This window comes from Phyllostomus discolor, chromosome 4, assembly GCF_004126475.2.
Source record: "Phyllostomus discolor isolate MPI-MPIP mPhyDis1 chromosome 4, mPhyDis1.pri.v3, whole genome shotgun sequence".
Taxonomy (NCBI): Eukaryota; Metazoa; Chordata; class Mammalia; order Chiroptera; family Phyllostomidae; genus Phyllostomus; species Phyllostomus discolor.
This window is the reverse complement of record NC_040906.2, coordinates 104352512-104368745: the sequence shown is the minus strand read 5'-3', so window position 1 is coordinate 104368745 and position 16234 is coordinate 104352512. Positions and strand designations below refer to the sequence as shown.

At 44.5% G+C, this 16234-nt stretch overlaps 1 pseudogene; it reads right to left on the bottom strand.

Annotated features, from left to right (window-relative positions):
• Window positions 1–228: 228 nt before the first annotated feature.
• Window positions 229–4390, bottom strand: LOC114494908 (annotated as a pseudogene).
• Window positions 4391–16234: the final 11844 nt, after the last annotated feature.

Sequence of the window (16234 nt, the reverse complement as noted above, 5' to 3'; positions counted from 1 at the left end):
CAGGGGGTAGAAGATAACTGAAAAGACTAAATGCAACATTAGATACAAATCTATAGCTCCTGTAGCTACTTAAAATGTTTTTGAAACTAAACATTTCCAGTAAGTGTAGAAACAGGTAAAATAAAATTTGTTATGAAAGCCCTTATGTTTTACGTAAAGTAGGACACATTAGACGTGACATTTTATCTGCAACTCCTGTTTGCTTTACTGATGCTATAGTTTCAAAATTCATTCACTGTCTTCATCTTCAGACTCAAATCCTTCAGCATTTTTAAGCCACTACACAAACTTTTTCATTTGTTCAAGAAAGACACTTCTCCCCTTTGCAACATGTGCATCCTTCTACCACTTCAGAATGGGCTCCTTACTCAGGACTTCAGCTTTGTAAAAAAGCACCACTATTTTCTGGAAGGTTTTTATGAAATGAGTGTTATAGAAATACTCCTGAATCTTCAGTAACAGAGTCAGCTCAGACCGACCTTGAGCAGTAGAGGCAGCAAGGAGAGGGCTGTATGGATTCAAGTGACTGATGTGTTGCTCTGCAACAAGCTCCTTCATTTGTTCCATTTCACGGTGCTCCTTACACTGGACCAGACTATTCCAAAGACAATGGTTTTAGGATTTTTTTTTTCATCTCCTCTTAGGCATACAAAATTATATCCTTAAATGGATCACCACGGAACATCTGTTCTTGAAGTTCTTTCTGGAGTTCCTATGGTTTGCTGATTCTGAACATATTCTGAAAGCTCTTTTTTTTTTTTAATCTCACCTGTGTTTTTTAAATATCTTTTATTCATTATGCTATTACAGTTGTCCCATTTTCCCCCTTCACTCCCCTCTCCCCTGCCCACCCCCTCCCACCCACATTCCCCCCTTTAGTTCACGTCCATGTGTCATAGTTCTTTAGCTTCTACATTTCCCACACCATTCCTGCCCTCCCCCTGTCTATTTTCTACCTATTGTCCATGCTACTTATTCTCTACATCTTTTCCTCCTTTCTCCTCCTCCCACTTCCCTATTGCTAACCCTCCATGTGATCTCCATTTCTGTGGTTCTGCTCCTGTTCTCTTTGTTTGCTTAGTTTGCTTTTGTTTTAGGTGTGGTTGTTACTGTGAGTTTGATGTCTTTTTTTACTGTTCATATTTTTTATCTTCTTTTTCTTAGATAAGTCCCTTTAACATTTCATATAATAGGGCTTGATGATGATGAACTCCTTTAACTTGGCCTTATCTGAGGAGCACTTTATCTCCCCTTCCATTCTAAATGAAAGCTTTGCTGGATAGAGTATTCTTGGATGTAGGTCCTTGTCTTTCATGACTTAGAATACTTCTTTCCAGCCCCTTCTTGCCTGCAAGATCTCTTTTGAGAAATCAGCTGACATTCTGATGAGAACTCCTTTGTAGGTAACTGTCCCCTTATCTCTTGCTCCTTCTAGAATTCTCTCCTTCATTTTTATCTTGGGTAATGTAATGATGTGCCTTGGCGTGTTCCTCCTTGGATCCAACCTCTTTGGGACTCTCTGAGCTTCCTGGACTTTCTGGAAGTCTATTTCCCTTGACATATTGGGGAAGTTCTCCTTTATTATTTGTTCAAATAACTTTTCCACTTGTTCTGTTTCCTCTTCCCCTTCTGGTACCCCTATAATTCAGATATTGGAACGTTTAAAGGTGTCCTGGAGGTCCCCAAGCCTTTCCTCATTTTGTTGAATTCTTGTTTCTTCATTCTTTTCTGTTTGGTTGTTCCTTTCCTCCTGGTCCCTTCCATTGATTTGAAACCCAGTTTTCTTTCCATCACTATTGGTTCCCTGTGCATTTTCCTTCATTTCTCTTATTGTAGTCTGCATTTGTTCGTCTAATTTATGACCAAAGTCCACCAATTCTGTGAGCATCCTGATCACCAGTGCTTTGAACTGTGCATCTGATAGGTTGGCTATTTCTCGGTTGCTTTAAAAAACTGGTTCTAGGGCTTTTAACTGTTTGAGCCATCCTTTTTATCTTATTTTATTTTTTTCCTTTGGTCTGGTCATGCCTGTCATGTATGAGGGGCAGAGTCTTAGGTGTTCACCAGGGCGGGGCACCTTAGTCCCTGGGTTGTGACGTTGTATGTGGGGGCGTGGTCCGAGAGGGAACAAAGGTGCCCGCTCCACTCTCACCAGGACTCTGGTCCCCTTGCTGCTTCTCACAGGCAAATTGGGCCCTTCTGGTGCTGGCTCCCAGGCGGGTGGGCTTGTGCACTCTCTCGGACTCTGGGTTTCCCCAAGAAGCCTCCTGTGAGGTTGAGAGAATCTCCCAGCCTCAACTCCCACAGGTGTTTTCAGTCCGTGCCTTCAGGCTTTGTTTCCCGGTGCTGGGTCCCCGGGTTGCATGGTCTGTGTCGCTGCTGTTTTCGCTTAGTTTGCGCGCAAGTGTGCGGCTGTGGACAGCCAGCTGCCTTGTGTGCCTCACTGGGTCTGCTCGTGGCCTCCTGAGCCCAGGGTCTGCCACCAGTCCGTCAGCTGTCCCTGCGCTTCTGGGGTCCGCCAACTGCCTTCTGCGCCCTGCGTGCCCGCGTCTGCCAGCCACCGATTTTTCCTGTGGGTACCCCTTGACTTCTCTCTGTAGGCTTCCAACTCCACCCATCCTTACTGGACTGGATGTATGGTATTCAGACTTTCATTTGGTTTGTTTCTCTCTGTTCTGCTTGTTTTTTGTTTGTAAATTCTTGTTGTCCTTAGTTTTCGTTGTGTGAGGAGGTACAGTGTGACCACCTATGCCTCCATCTTGGCCACAAGCTGAAAGCTCTTTTAAAACTGCCTCACTAAAGTACTTGGTGAACTGCTCAATGCTTTGTTTAGTGGCAGGATAAAGTTCCATCAGTCTGTTATCCATGCTGACTTCCTGAAGACTTGCAGCTACTGCATTGAATCTTTTTCATTTATCCATGATTTAAAGAGCTTTACAGCAAAAGCTGCTGAAACCTTTAACCAAATTCTCATTATAAAAGCTACTCAGAATGGATGCATTAAGTGTTCCATTAGCCAGAAGGACACCAGTCAACATAGCCAGCTTGTTCCTTTCCAACTCTGAAAAACCCTTTAAGAATAGTAGCCCTGACTGGTGGGGCTCAGTGGGTTGAGCATTTGCCTGTGAACCAAAAGGTTGCTGGTTCAATTCCCACTCAGGGCTTGTGCCTGGTTTGTGGGCCAGGTCCCAGGCTGGGTGGGGGCATGCAAGTTAAAAGGCATCCATCAACTGATTAATGTTTTTCTCACACATCCATGTTTCTCTCCCTCTCTTGCTCCCTCCCCCTCTCTAAAAGTAAATAAATAAAATATTAAAAAAACAAGTTGGATGATGCAGGAGGCCAGTGATGATGCTGGGATGTGAAAGAGGCCATGACAGGATGACAGATGAACTCAAGAAGCTGGTGAGCAAGCTGTTGCAGCTGTACAAAGAAGCACAGGCTGAGCTGGAGGATTGCAGGAAGAAGAAGTCTTTAGGGATGTACCAGCTGACTCTCTGTGAGGCTTAGTGGAAGAACTGACACAGGGGTCAGTTCCAGCAGTCAAGGGCATCCAGGGCAGAGGCAGAAGTGGTGCTATCCAAAATAAAGTCTCAGTCCTCAAACCATTGAATGAGTTGACTCAGCTCAAACAGCTGGTAAATGCCCAGAAACAGACCTCTGTCTGCATCACAGAACGTGTGCAGGTGGTGAATACGCTGTGTATGATCATGAGGGGAAGTCAGCTGCCTTAATGAACACCTTGCCAGCAAGGAGGTGGGCGTGGCTAAACTGGAGAAGAGCTTGAGAAGAGGCAGGGAGCCCAGGCCTGCCTGTAAAAAGCCCTATCATCTTCAGAAATCCAAGTGAGTGTGTTGGCATCAAAATGAAAGGGTTCCATAAGAGAGAAAGAACAGGCCCATTCAGTAATTGCCCAGAATAGAAGGGAGATCTCACCAATGAAAAGGGATCTATGCAGACTCTCTACAGAAATCCAACTAAATGAACTGCAGAAGTTCCAGGCACTCTCAAGGAGTGCTTGCAGAAATAAAGGGATATTTGGAGAGCTCTTCAAAACTGGAGGAGGACAAAGACAAGCTGAAGGAGGCCTGGACAGCTGGTTGCAGCTCTCCTCAGCAAGCTCATGCAGGAGGAGTCAGCAGCTGGAGGTACACAGCAGGGCAAAGAGCCCAGAACCAGCCGGCTGAATGCAAACCCTCCAAGAGGTCATGTCAGTTCACAGGGCGCATCTTCTGTGTTCTGTGCAGGGCCAGGTGGGTGAAGATTCCAGAAAGTGCTGAAGCCAATTCATACCATGTGGAAAAACCAGAAGAAGGAGAGTGGATTCCTTGGCAGGACACTGCTCCTTGTTGTTCATCTTTGTCTTAGATCTGGAGTTGGTGGTGACCATCATGGCTGTTGTTCTTATTTGTATCCTAGCCAGCTTCTTCTCATCCAAAGGCTTCTTTCTGAGGATTGGTCCCAGGAGAAGACTGCTCTTCAGAACTGCTTAGAGACTTTAAAGCAGCAGAGGTGAAGGTGCTGTCCCCTTTCCAGATTCCAGAGTGAGAATCAGCCATGTCCTGGAGTCTGGCCTTGGTGTTGGTGGAGACACCTTCCTCAGTACCCAATAGCTGTGTGGCTTGTCATCACTGAGTGATATGTGGACACCTCTATGTAGCAAATGCTGCTTCGGTTCCTCCACTCTGGCTGTCCCTTTCAACACAGGTGGGCTCTTTTTGCCTTTTGGTTACTGATCCCCAAACCTGATTTGACTTCTATCTCAATTACTCTGGCATTAGTTATGAGGTGCATGTTTAAGACCCTTTATTTTTTATTTTAAAAGGTTTTATTTATTTTCATTTTTTAAAAGATTTTATTTATTTATTTTTAAAGAGGGGAAGGGAGGTAGAAGGGGAGAGAAACATCAATGTGTGATTGCCCCTCTGGGGGACCTGGCCCACAACCCAGGCATGTGCCCAAACAGGGAATGAAACAGGTGACCTTTTGGTTTGCAGGCCCACACTCAGTCCACTGAGCCACACGAGCCAGGGCAAGACCCTTTATTACCATATCCTGTGGATTTGAAAACTCTAATTCAATCATTTCCCCTTCTGCCTTATATACCTTATCACCCTGCTTGTTAATCTTAGTTTGATGAACACTGTTAACTAAAATATAAAGCTTAAAAACAAAAGGAATCTGTCCTTAAAAGTTTTAAAGTAAATTATTGATGTATTGCACATTTCCTATGCAGTCTTGCCTCCTGCTGTTATTAGGAAAGCTCAGGAAACCCAAGCATTTGTGATGCAACAAGAGTCAGAGACTGCATGTTCACAGCCGATAGAATTGCCTCATAGTATTTCATCTCAAGTTTTTAAAAGTGTTTTTTTTCTGTACAATATTTTATTGGCTCTTAAGATGTTTTCATGTCTAAACCCTTAAGTAAGTGAAATGCACCCCTAAATAAGTGAGGGTATTATCCTCCCTCAGAGAAAGGAATTATCTGGTTTTAGAGTGACTGAAGGAGAACCTTGAGACAGAAAGAAGCAGTATTTCACAACCAACTGAACTTTTATTGGTTTCTCTTTTCTCTCAGAGTTTGTTAGCCTGCAAGACCTGGATCAAGGCCAGATCCCGGCAGCTGGGGCGTCAGTCTCTGTTGTCAGCCCCTGGTCCACTGACAACTGTGGGAGCCTAGAACCTGCACCCTGGAGGCCTATGGTGACACCCTGCTCTAGTCTCGCAAGCACTTTCCCTTGTGCTGCCTCAGTTTCCTGCTTTGTGAAATGGGAAAATAACAGTGTTTATTTTCATGTGCTGGGCAGGATTAAATGTATAAATAGACATGAGGTGCTGACATCTGTGCCACATTAGTTATTATCATTATTTCTGTTATTTTATATTATAATATACTACATATATAATAGTTACACTATTATCTACTAGCTTACCTGTAAGTTTCTTTATTATGGCTCCTTCTGAGGAGTCTAATACCAGCTTTCTGGCTCTTTGAACTCCCCTTCACCAAAGTCACACAGTTATATGCATTACTTCATGTTTATTAAGTAAGTCTGTATAACTTTATGAGTGTTGAAGTATTCTTTAAAGACACATGGCTGGTCTGTGTTTATTTCATGTGTCTGGGAAGGGACAGACTGTGAGGGCCTGTAGAAAAGGAGAGGTGTATCTTGATGCCTTGACACAGCACTAATGAATCTCCACGTCCTTTCCCCAGCTCCTATGACTGACAGATTCACAGCAAAGCCTAAAGGCCTGGGAGAAGACAGAACGGGATATTTGGGCCAATGTTCATGGCTGACACTATTGGGGGAAAATCTGCTATGAACACCTACCACCCTCTTGTAATGAAGCAGAGCTAAAGTGTGACATCAGGGGAGGGGACAGTGCTTTGGGGTTTCCTGATCATGAAGATTAGGGGTCAGTTTGCTTCTGGAGTGATGTGACTGTGCTGCTTTGTGGACTGAGTTAAGGAGAGAATAAATGGACACAGAATGTGGATAATAAGTCAAGCAGCAGCACCTTGACTTGTGCAAAGCTTATGGGGGTTGAAATTTCCCCCAACCTGATACTCGGTTCTTCCTGACTTCTGGTTTGGGGCACACAGTGGGTGGTGTCTCTTAGAAAAGATCAGTTCTGTGGTTACCAGAGGAAGAAGTAGGAGGTAGGGGTTGGGTGATGCTGGTCAAAGGTACCAAGTTTCAGTTGTGAGGTAAGTAAGTGCTGGGGATGGAATGTGCAGCATGATGACTATAGTTGACACTGCTATATGGTATATTTGAAGGTTGCTAAGGGAATGATAGATCCTAATAGTTCTCACCACAAGCAAAAAAAAAAATTGCATCTATATGAGATGATGAGTCCTAACTAAACCTATTGTGAAAATCATTTCACAATATATGTAAGTTACTATGCTGTATACCTTAAACTTACATAGTGCTGCATGTTGATTATATTGCAATAAAACTGGAACAAAGAATTTTGTTTATATTTCTATTGCATTGTCTTCTATTCTCTGACTTGTTGAATTCCTAAACCAATTTAGTATTTTTAATTAGAACTAAGGAAAGTTTTCAGCAAATTACACTTTTAGAAAAATGTCTTTTCATTAAAAGACATAATTTTATGCAAATTTATGATTCTAAATGCATTCAGGATAATTATTTTTATTTTGTAAATTATATTTTATTGACTATGCTATTACAGTTGTCCCAATTTTTACCCCTTTGACTCTCTCCATCAAGCACTCCTTACTCCCTCAGGCAATCCCCACACCACTCTTCATGTCCGTGGATCATGAGTATAAGTTCTTTGGCTACTCCATTTCCTATACTGTACTTTACATCCCCATGGTTGTCTATAATTACCTATTTGTATTTCTTATTCTCACCTCTTCACCCATTCCCCCACACTACTCTCTGATCTGAAAACTATCAAAATATCCATGGCTCTGTCTCTATTCTTCTTGTTTGCTTAGTTTGTTTTTTAGATTCAATTGTTGACAGATATATGTTTATTGCCATTTTATTGTTTATAATTGATCTTCTTTTTCTTGAAGAAGTCCCTTTAACATTTCATAAAATAATGGTTTGATGATGATGAACTCCTTTAGTTTTTTCTTGTCTGGGAAGCTCTTAATCTGCTCTTCAATTCTAAATGATAGCTTTGCTGGATAGAGCAATCTTGGCTGTAGGTCTCTGCTTTTCATGACTTTGAATTTTTCTTGCCAATCCCTTCTAGTCTGCAAAGTTTCTTTTGAGAAATCAGCAGACAGTCTTATGGGCATTCCCCCATAGGTAACTAACTTCTTTTCTCTTGCTGCTTTTAAGATTCTCTCTTTATCTTTAACCTTTGTTATTTTAATTATGATGTGTCTGGGAGTGGGCCTTTTTTTTTAAGTATTTTAAAAAGATTTTTTTTTATTTATTTTTAGAGAGGGAAGGAAAGGAGAAAAGAGAGAGAGAAACATTAATGTGCAGTTGCTGGGGGCCATGACCTACAACCCAGGCGTGTGGCCTGACTGGGAATTGAACCTGTGATGCTTTGGTTCGTAGCCCGCGCTCAATCCACTGAGCTATACCAGCCAGGGCTGGAGTGGGCCTTTTTGTATCCATCTTGTTTGGGACTCTCTATGCTTCCTGGACTTGCATGTCTATTTCCTTCACCAAATTAGGGGAGTTTTCTCTTATTATATTTTCAAATAGGTGTCCAATTTCTTGCTCTTTCTTTTCTTCTTGTGGCATCCCTTGATGTGAATTTTGGACCTCTTGAAGTTGCCCCAGAGGCTGCTTAAACCATCTTCATTTTTTTTTTTTTTTGGATTCTTTTTTCTCTTGTTCTGATTGATTGTTTTTTTTTTCTACCTTATGTTCCAAATCATTGATTTGATTCTTGGCTTCATCTACTCTACTGTTGTTTCCCTGTAAATTGTTCTTTATTTCAATTAGTATATCCTTAATTTCTGACTGGATCTTTTTTATGCTATTGAGGTCCTCACTAATTTCCTTGAGCATCCTTATAACCAGTGTTTTGAACTCTGCATCTGATAGATTGCTTAGATTGCTTATCTCGATTTTATTTAGTTCTTTTCCTGGAGTTTTGATCTGTTCTTTCATTTGGGCCATGTTTCTTTTAAAAAAATTTTTTTTTATTTATTTATCCTTAGAGACGGAAGGGAGGGGGAGAGAGAGAGAGAGACAGAGAGAGAGAAACATCAATGTGAGGTTGCTGGGGGTCATGGCCTGCAACCCAGGCATGTGCCCTGACTGGGAATTGAACCTGCAACACTTTGGTTTGCAGCCCACACTTGATCCACTGAGCTATGCCAGCCAGGGCTTGGGGCATGTTTCTTTGCCTCTTTATTTTGGCAGCCTCCCTGTGTTTGTTTCTATGTATTAAGTAGAGCTGCTTTGACTCCCTGTCTTGGTAGTTTGGCCTAATGTAGTACATGTCCTGTAGGGTACAGTGGCACAGCCTCCCCTCTCACCCAAGCTGGGTACTCAGGATATACCCTTTGTGGGAGCTGAATACATCCTCTTATTGTAGTTGAGCTTTGATTGTTGTTGGTAGATCGATGGGAGGGATTTAGCCAGACCATTCAGCTGCAAGGACTGGCTGTGACCACTGACTACCAACCTCTGCCCACTTTGGAGGATCAGCTGTGCAGGAGCAGTATAGTGGTGCTTCAACATGGTCTGTAGCTGTCCACTGGGTGCATAGGCCCTGGGGCTTTCCAGGTGGTGCAGGCCAAGATCATACCCCATCTGTTTTTGCCTGGGGCCACCTTGTCTGAGCTATAAACCAATCTGAGATGGCTGCTACTTGTACTGGGCTTGAAGAATTTTAGGGGAAACTAAGCTGTGAATCCAGCTTAGTTTCTTAGTTTCTTAGTTAGTAGCTGGCTACTGCTAATGCCCTGCCTGGGGCTACCTGGCAAGAGGTACAGGGGGCTGGGGGCTTACTGAGGCTGGCTTTTGCTTGTTTGAGAGGATTTAGGAAGTTGTAAAGCATTAGTCAAGACCAGCTGTTCAAAAGGAAAAGCCACTGTTAACAGCTGTAAGTTGGGTGGGATGGAGCCTCAGGGGATCTCCAGGGTGGGGCAAACAGTGTTGGCCAGGTTGATGGAGTCTCAGATATGGCACCAGCCTGCTGGCTCTGTAGGTCTGTGGAGGGAGGGTTCAGAGAAGGGACAGTGGCCTCTGCCCACCTTTCCGTATGGGAAGAAGCTGTCCCCCAGCTCTCACCTTGATGCCACTTAAGTTTCTTTCTGTATGCCACCGGTGCCTTTCAAGGAGCTCAGAGGGAGTGAGTCGGAGTGAGTCTGAGTAAATGCATGTTGGGTTCTTTAAGAGAAATTGCTTAGCACTCCAGAAGTTTCTTCTACCAACTTCATCCCTGCTGGTTTTTGCAGCCAGACGTTATGAAGACTTCTCTTCCTGGTGCTGGAACCCTGGGCTTGGGGTCCTGGAGTCCTCAGATGACTACTTGCATCTGAGATATCCCTCCTGAATTTCTATCCACCACACAAGAATGTGGGACCAGCCTGTTCTGCATCTTCCACCCCTCCTACCAGTCTGGATGGATGTGGTTTCTTTAATTCTATAGTTGTCATACTTTCATTCAACTCAATTTCTGACAGTTCTGAGTGATAGTTGTTCTATAGTTTAGTTGTAATTTTGATGTGGTTGTGCAAGGAGGCAAGCTGTGCTTGCCTATGCCATCATCTTAACTGGAAGTCAAGATAATTATTTTTAAAGTTGACTAAATATGTATCAGTTAGAGACGGTCTCAGTTGTAAGGTAAAAAGTATTACAGTCATAGAAACAGAAAGGCAGGATTTTTCCTCTCACACATATAAAAATTATTTAATTAGTATCCAAACAATTCTTTCAGAACCTGTCTATATTATTTCTCTGGGCTACATAGTCAGAAACATGTGTATTCAGATAGTATGTTTCCCACTTCAGGACTGGATGGCTGTGCGCAGCTGCCCTATGTTTCTGAGGCTGAGCAGCCCATACTGGTCTCACCAGCTCTTGTGAAGAAACATGAAGCACAGTGATTGACTCACTCGTGATAAGAGCTCAGTCCTGGTGCTGGGTTGTAAGGTTTTTTTTTGGGGGGGTAGTGATAATTAGGATTATGACTCTTTCCCCAAAGTATTCTTCTACCCCCAAATTTGCAAGCATTTGTCATGTGCTTTCCTATTTCTGATCTATTTCTCATACTGGTTCTTTGCCTGGCCTCCCTTTTCTAACTGTGAGAAGAAATCATTTTATTTTGTGCCAGGGAAAGGAATTATCCAGGTGCTAAGATGAGGACCTTATCCCCAAGAAGAAATGAAAGAAAAATCCATGGTGGGTAGAGGCATCTCTGCATACAGAATTGGAAATGCTGATCATCCTGTCACAGTCTGTGGAGTGCTCAGTGCCGGCCATGCCCAAAGCCCACTTTATGTATTTATTTTTAGAGAGAGGGGAAGGGAGAGAGAAAAGGAGGGAGGGAAACATTGATGTGAGAGAGAAACATCGACTGGTTGCCTCTCATATGTGCCCTGACTGGGACCGAACCCACAACCCAAGCAAGTGCCCTGACTGGGAACCCTTTATATTGTTACCCAACCAACTGAGCCCCATTGGCAAGGGCTCAAAGCCCATGTTAGGTAAAATCATGCCTCATGAGTTCATTCTGCAAGTTATAAAAGCTTCTGCTCTGTGCAACCTGCTTCTCTGACCACAGTATTTTGGGCTGGAGATGGATTTGAGCCAATCCCACCATGTATATACCATTTGAGGATTTGTCATTTGTGTATGTATGTAGATGGGAGAGTCACCTAATCAGATCTCTGTTGAGCAACAAAGTACTCAGAAACTGCAAGATATTTAGAGCTGTCTCTCAAAAAACAACAGGTAGCAATGCATTGCCACTCCCGTCCCCCAGGAGAGGGTAAGGACTGAGCTTTAAGGTCTTCAAGGTGGAGAGAGGACATTGTGGCTGATCTTCGAGGTTCTGAGTAATAAACCTCCTGCCAAGTCCATCCAGTTCTCCCTGGATCCTCAACTCTAAAACGGATCAGAGTATGAAGCAGTGGGCATGGTATATGGAGAAGCTGGGACCTGACCATCTGCTCTTCCAGGGAAAGTCCAGAAAGACTCTCTGGATCTATCTCTCAGCAACCTGAGGGTCCTGGGAGGGTATGATCACCAGGGCGAGGCTGCAGAGTGGCATCAGGCTCTGGACATAGGTCCACACATCCCGTCTCCCTTCCCAGCACTGTGGGTGGGACTTCACACTGACCCCTCACAGGAGAGAAGGAGGAGTGACATTTTTGCTTCAAGTTTCATTTTCAGTCCTGGTAGTGACTGAGGCTTGCTGTGACCAATCACAAGGAGGAAACTGAGGTGGGAGGGGTGTGAGGAGGGTGTGATAGGACACCAGAGCCCCTGCCTAGGCTGATGCCCACGGGCCCTGGGTTCCCACATCTTGCTGTGTGGCTACCTGACAGAGCTTACTCAGGGGACACTTTCAGTCCACCCTCAACAATGAGGACTTCATCTACCTGAATAAGGATCTACAACTGTGGCTCTGAGGACTGAGTACACATGATAAAGGCCACCAGGAAACTGACAGGTCACTGTACCAAGTGGCTTCTCAGATACCTGCAGTGTGGTACCCAGATGCTGCTTCAGGCAGCTACTAGACACTGTGGGCCACAAACAGGACCTCTCCAAAACTGGATTAGGTTCCTGGAGGCATCCCTACAGAAGGGAAGAGGGGACACATGCCAGCGCCCTCCTCCCTTTTCTCAGCATTTTCCTTGAGTGGGGGGATTCTGTCCTGGATATTGAGGTGTCCAGAGGGTGGGAGGACAGGAGGAAACGAATATAGGAAGATCTGTAGGAAAGGACAGCAGGTACCTTCATCCATGGTGATGTATTTGGGGTCTGCCTTCCCAAGGGAGTCCTTCCCATCCGGGTCCTCTGTGATAAGCAGCATTCTTTGAGATGATGACCTAACCGTTGCCAGCCAAGGTTAGGTGGAAGTCACAGCCCAGGAAGGTGAGATCAGGATTCCTGGGGCACCTAACCCACTTCTGTCCTGAAGGCATTTCAGAATCTGAGTAGATAAGGAAGCCTTCCATGGCCCCGAGACATTGAGTGGAAAGAGAAGTGAGGGCCAAGGACCACAAAGGTAGGGATGTGGTGGAGCACCCCTGCATTACACAGGGTCTCTGAAATATTGTTTCCTAGAGGTAGCTGTGAACTTGTAGGAATTTACTACTCAGGCTTCACCCCTGGGTGATCTAGGATACTTCACACCTCCATTGTGGATCAAAACACTCCAGGACTGGAAACCCACCAGGTGTAACATAGAGAAGAATGCAGAGAAACTTTCTGCAGGAAAAAAAATCATCCAGGACTAAAAACAATACTTTTCCTTTCTAAAATGGTGTGGCACACAATTAAAGGTAAGTTTTAACAGACCAGGAGCAGACACCAGGAAATGGAATCAGAAGAGAGAGCAGCAAATGGAATTAGTTCCATAAAGGCTTCAGCATTAGAAAGTAGCAGATAGTGAGTATTAGCAAACTGTACAGTCTGACAGCAAGTTAGAAAATAAGCAAGTATAAATGTTTTAAAACTGAAAAATAATATCAATTTTAAAACCAAATTAGTTGCTTAACAGAAGATGAGACACATCGGAAGAAAGAATTAGTAATTTGGAAGACTTGTCATTCCAGAACCTATTTTTAGTTTGAAAATTACTGCCACCTAAACCAGAGGCAGGGGGATATCTGAGATTCTCACCTAAGTTTCTTCAACTATGAGAATCTTATTTTCTATGGCTCAATATGCTTCAACTTTCCTTCCTCAGACCAGCCATCAGCACATGTGTGACCTGTCATTCAGGCCCTAAAGGTGCTGTGCCCAGGGCTTCTGCCCAGCAGACTTGGCGGCAGGGCAGGGAGAACCAGGCTAAGGGCATGCGGCATTTGGAGACCAGGCCTGAGGGGGATGGGAACGTCCAGAAGTGGCAGGCTGTGGTGGTGCTGTCTGAGGAGGAGCAGAGACACATGTGCCATAAGCAGCAGAAGGGCTGCCCAGACTTATAATGTTGAGAAAGGGGCAGGGAGGGATGGAAGGGTAGAAGCCTCTTCACTGATTGTGTATGACAGGAGCTATTCAGAGTACCTGGGGCAAGGTCTGGGTTGTGACATGAAGGCTGCTTTATTCCCTTCTTAGAACCACCTTCCCAGCTCATCCTAACCATGTGGAGGTCACTGCTGACCTGGTGCTTCTTGCTGTTGTAGTCCGTGGAGCTGTGATATGTAAGAAGTTCTCAGGTATGGAAAGGGTGGGAATGTGACTTTGTTCCCTGCATCTATGTGGATACCACTGCAAGTGGGCAGTTTGCCATGCCATTTCTCTGTTCCCACTGGGGCTGGGGATGATGGACTCGGAAGAGCCACAAACCCCAGAGAGGGAACCAGATACACAGACCAACTGGCAGAAACTACTGCCCTCAGTCAGGAGTTTGAAGGTAAGAGAAGAGGCTTGGGAGGCAGAAGTGTGTCAACCAGGGTAGACGGAGGTGCAAGCTGACTGGAGAACCTGTCTGAAGACCCAGGCAGTTGTCTCTTGAGCTCCAGCATCCAGAGCAAGGTCCCTGTCACCAGAGAGCTTCAGTCCTGTGACCTTCTCTGGGCTCTAGTTTTCCTGGACTTTTGTGAAGATTCTGAACTGCACAGATATGGTACCCAGGGCACAGGAACCTGATTCTCATAGCACTCGAGTTACTTTTACTAAAAACATCTTTTTATTTTGCTCATTTCTTATAAGATCTAAAATGTTCATATGGTCATATAGGATTAATTAACATGTAAGTAGCAGATACATGTAGCTGAGACCTACGAGTTGTTTATACCACAGGGGGAAGGGGTCAAGCTCCCTTCCCAGGTGGGAACAGCAAGGTGGCAACCTTCAGGACAATGATCCTATGTCACTCCCACCCCCAAAAGAAGACCTATTGCTGCCAACAGACATGCAGGAGTGTGATTACCTGGTAATCACCCTCCCCATTCTTTTTCTGGGGTATAACTACCTCAATCCCAGATGGGAAGCAATATCAACCAGTTATTCAAGAACCTTGGTTCCCCCTCAGCCATGGCACCATAGTGTCTCTGTCCTGTGGAAGTCCTGGAGGGATCAACTTCTACAAATACCAGATGTGTGGGGTTGGTGGGGTTGGAGTTAGAGCAAGCTGGTCTCTACAAGCCCTAGAATAAAGCCTGGCCATGTGCTTCACCCATCCCATGAGTCTGCTATAAATATTGCTCTTCCTGATGGCCCAGCCAGTGTCCTCTTTATTATTATCCATGTGGTGACAGGGGCCCAGACACTGAAGTATTGATCACAACTTCCTGAAGTATGATCCTATGGGACCTGAAGTCAGCAGACCTTGAGGTGATAGGAGACAGCTTTGGGCTGTAAGGGATCTTTAGGTATGAGGTTATAGGAAGGCAATAGGTTGTCCATGATGATAAGGATATCAAGACTGAGAATGATTGATATGAATGTGGCCATTATCATTTCCTTTCACAGGTTGAGAGAGCTGCCTGGTGTGGGACAAGATAACGAGGCACTAATAGTTCACCCTTCCACTTTCTCTTTGGACCCCTGAGTGCTCTTCCATGAGATACTCTGCTGATGAGTTCTGTCTCCTCCCCGTACAGCACCTTAGAGGATGTAGGGAGAGGGGCCCATTTCCCTCATTACTGGGAATCCACAACATGTTGTATATCTTAGGCCTGTGGGTCCTGTTCCTTTGGTCAGACTTCCTTTTCCAGGAATGAAAGGGTTAAATGTCTCCCTCCAAGGTTCCCCCATTCTTTGCATGCCCCAAGTATTACTGTTACCATAGACATTCAGAGTGCTTGGGAGTCTCACCCACTGGCCAAGACAACACCAGTGGGTCGTTCTTACACTGAGTGGGCCAAAAGCTAGAAAGATGAATGGACAGGACCCAAGCAGGCTGAAAGCAAGACAGATAAATGGATAGGGCCCCATTCATCAGGATAGCAAGAGAAAGATTCCCGCCCCCCCACCCCCCTGATGCTAGATACCCCTGAAATACATCCCAGAGGGATAACAGTCCCACCTCTGTGTGAGGAAGGAATGGTCTACCATGCAAACACTGGGCAGGGCACTCAATTTGGCCAGGGAGCATCCCTATCTGAAGCAGGACAATTCCCTTTGAGACAATACCACATATACTCTATGGGCGAAATAAACCAGGAAGGCCAGCCTACTGGCTATTATTGGGATCATACTCCATTTTCCACTTCAGATTTACTGAATTGGAAAAAATCCAACTCCTCATGTAGAAAATGGTAGATCTTATCACCTCCATTTTTGTCACTCACCATTCAAACTGGGCAAATATACAAGTTCTCCTCAATATCCTGCTAAAGCCCTGGCTGGTGTAGCTCAGTGGATTGAGTGCTGGCCTGTGAACTGAAAGGCTGTGGTTCAACTCCAGGTCAGGGCACATTCTTGGATTGTGGTCCAGGTCCCTAGTTGGGGGTGTGCGAGAGGCAGTTGGTTGGTTTCTCTTCCTCCCATTCTGTCTCTCTAAAAATAAATAAAATCTTTTAAAAAATCTCCTGCTAATGGCAGATGAAAGGTGGCTAGTTATAAACAAGGGTAATGAAGAGACTTATCACCTCCATTAAGAG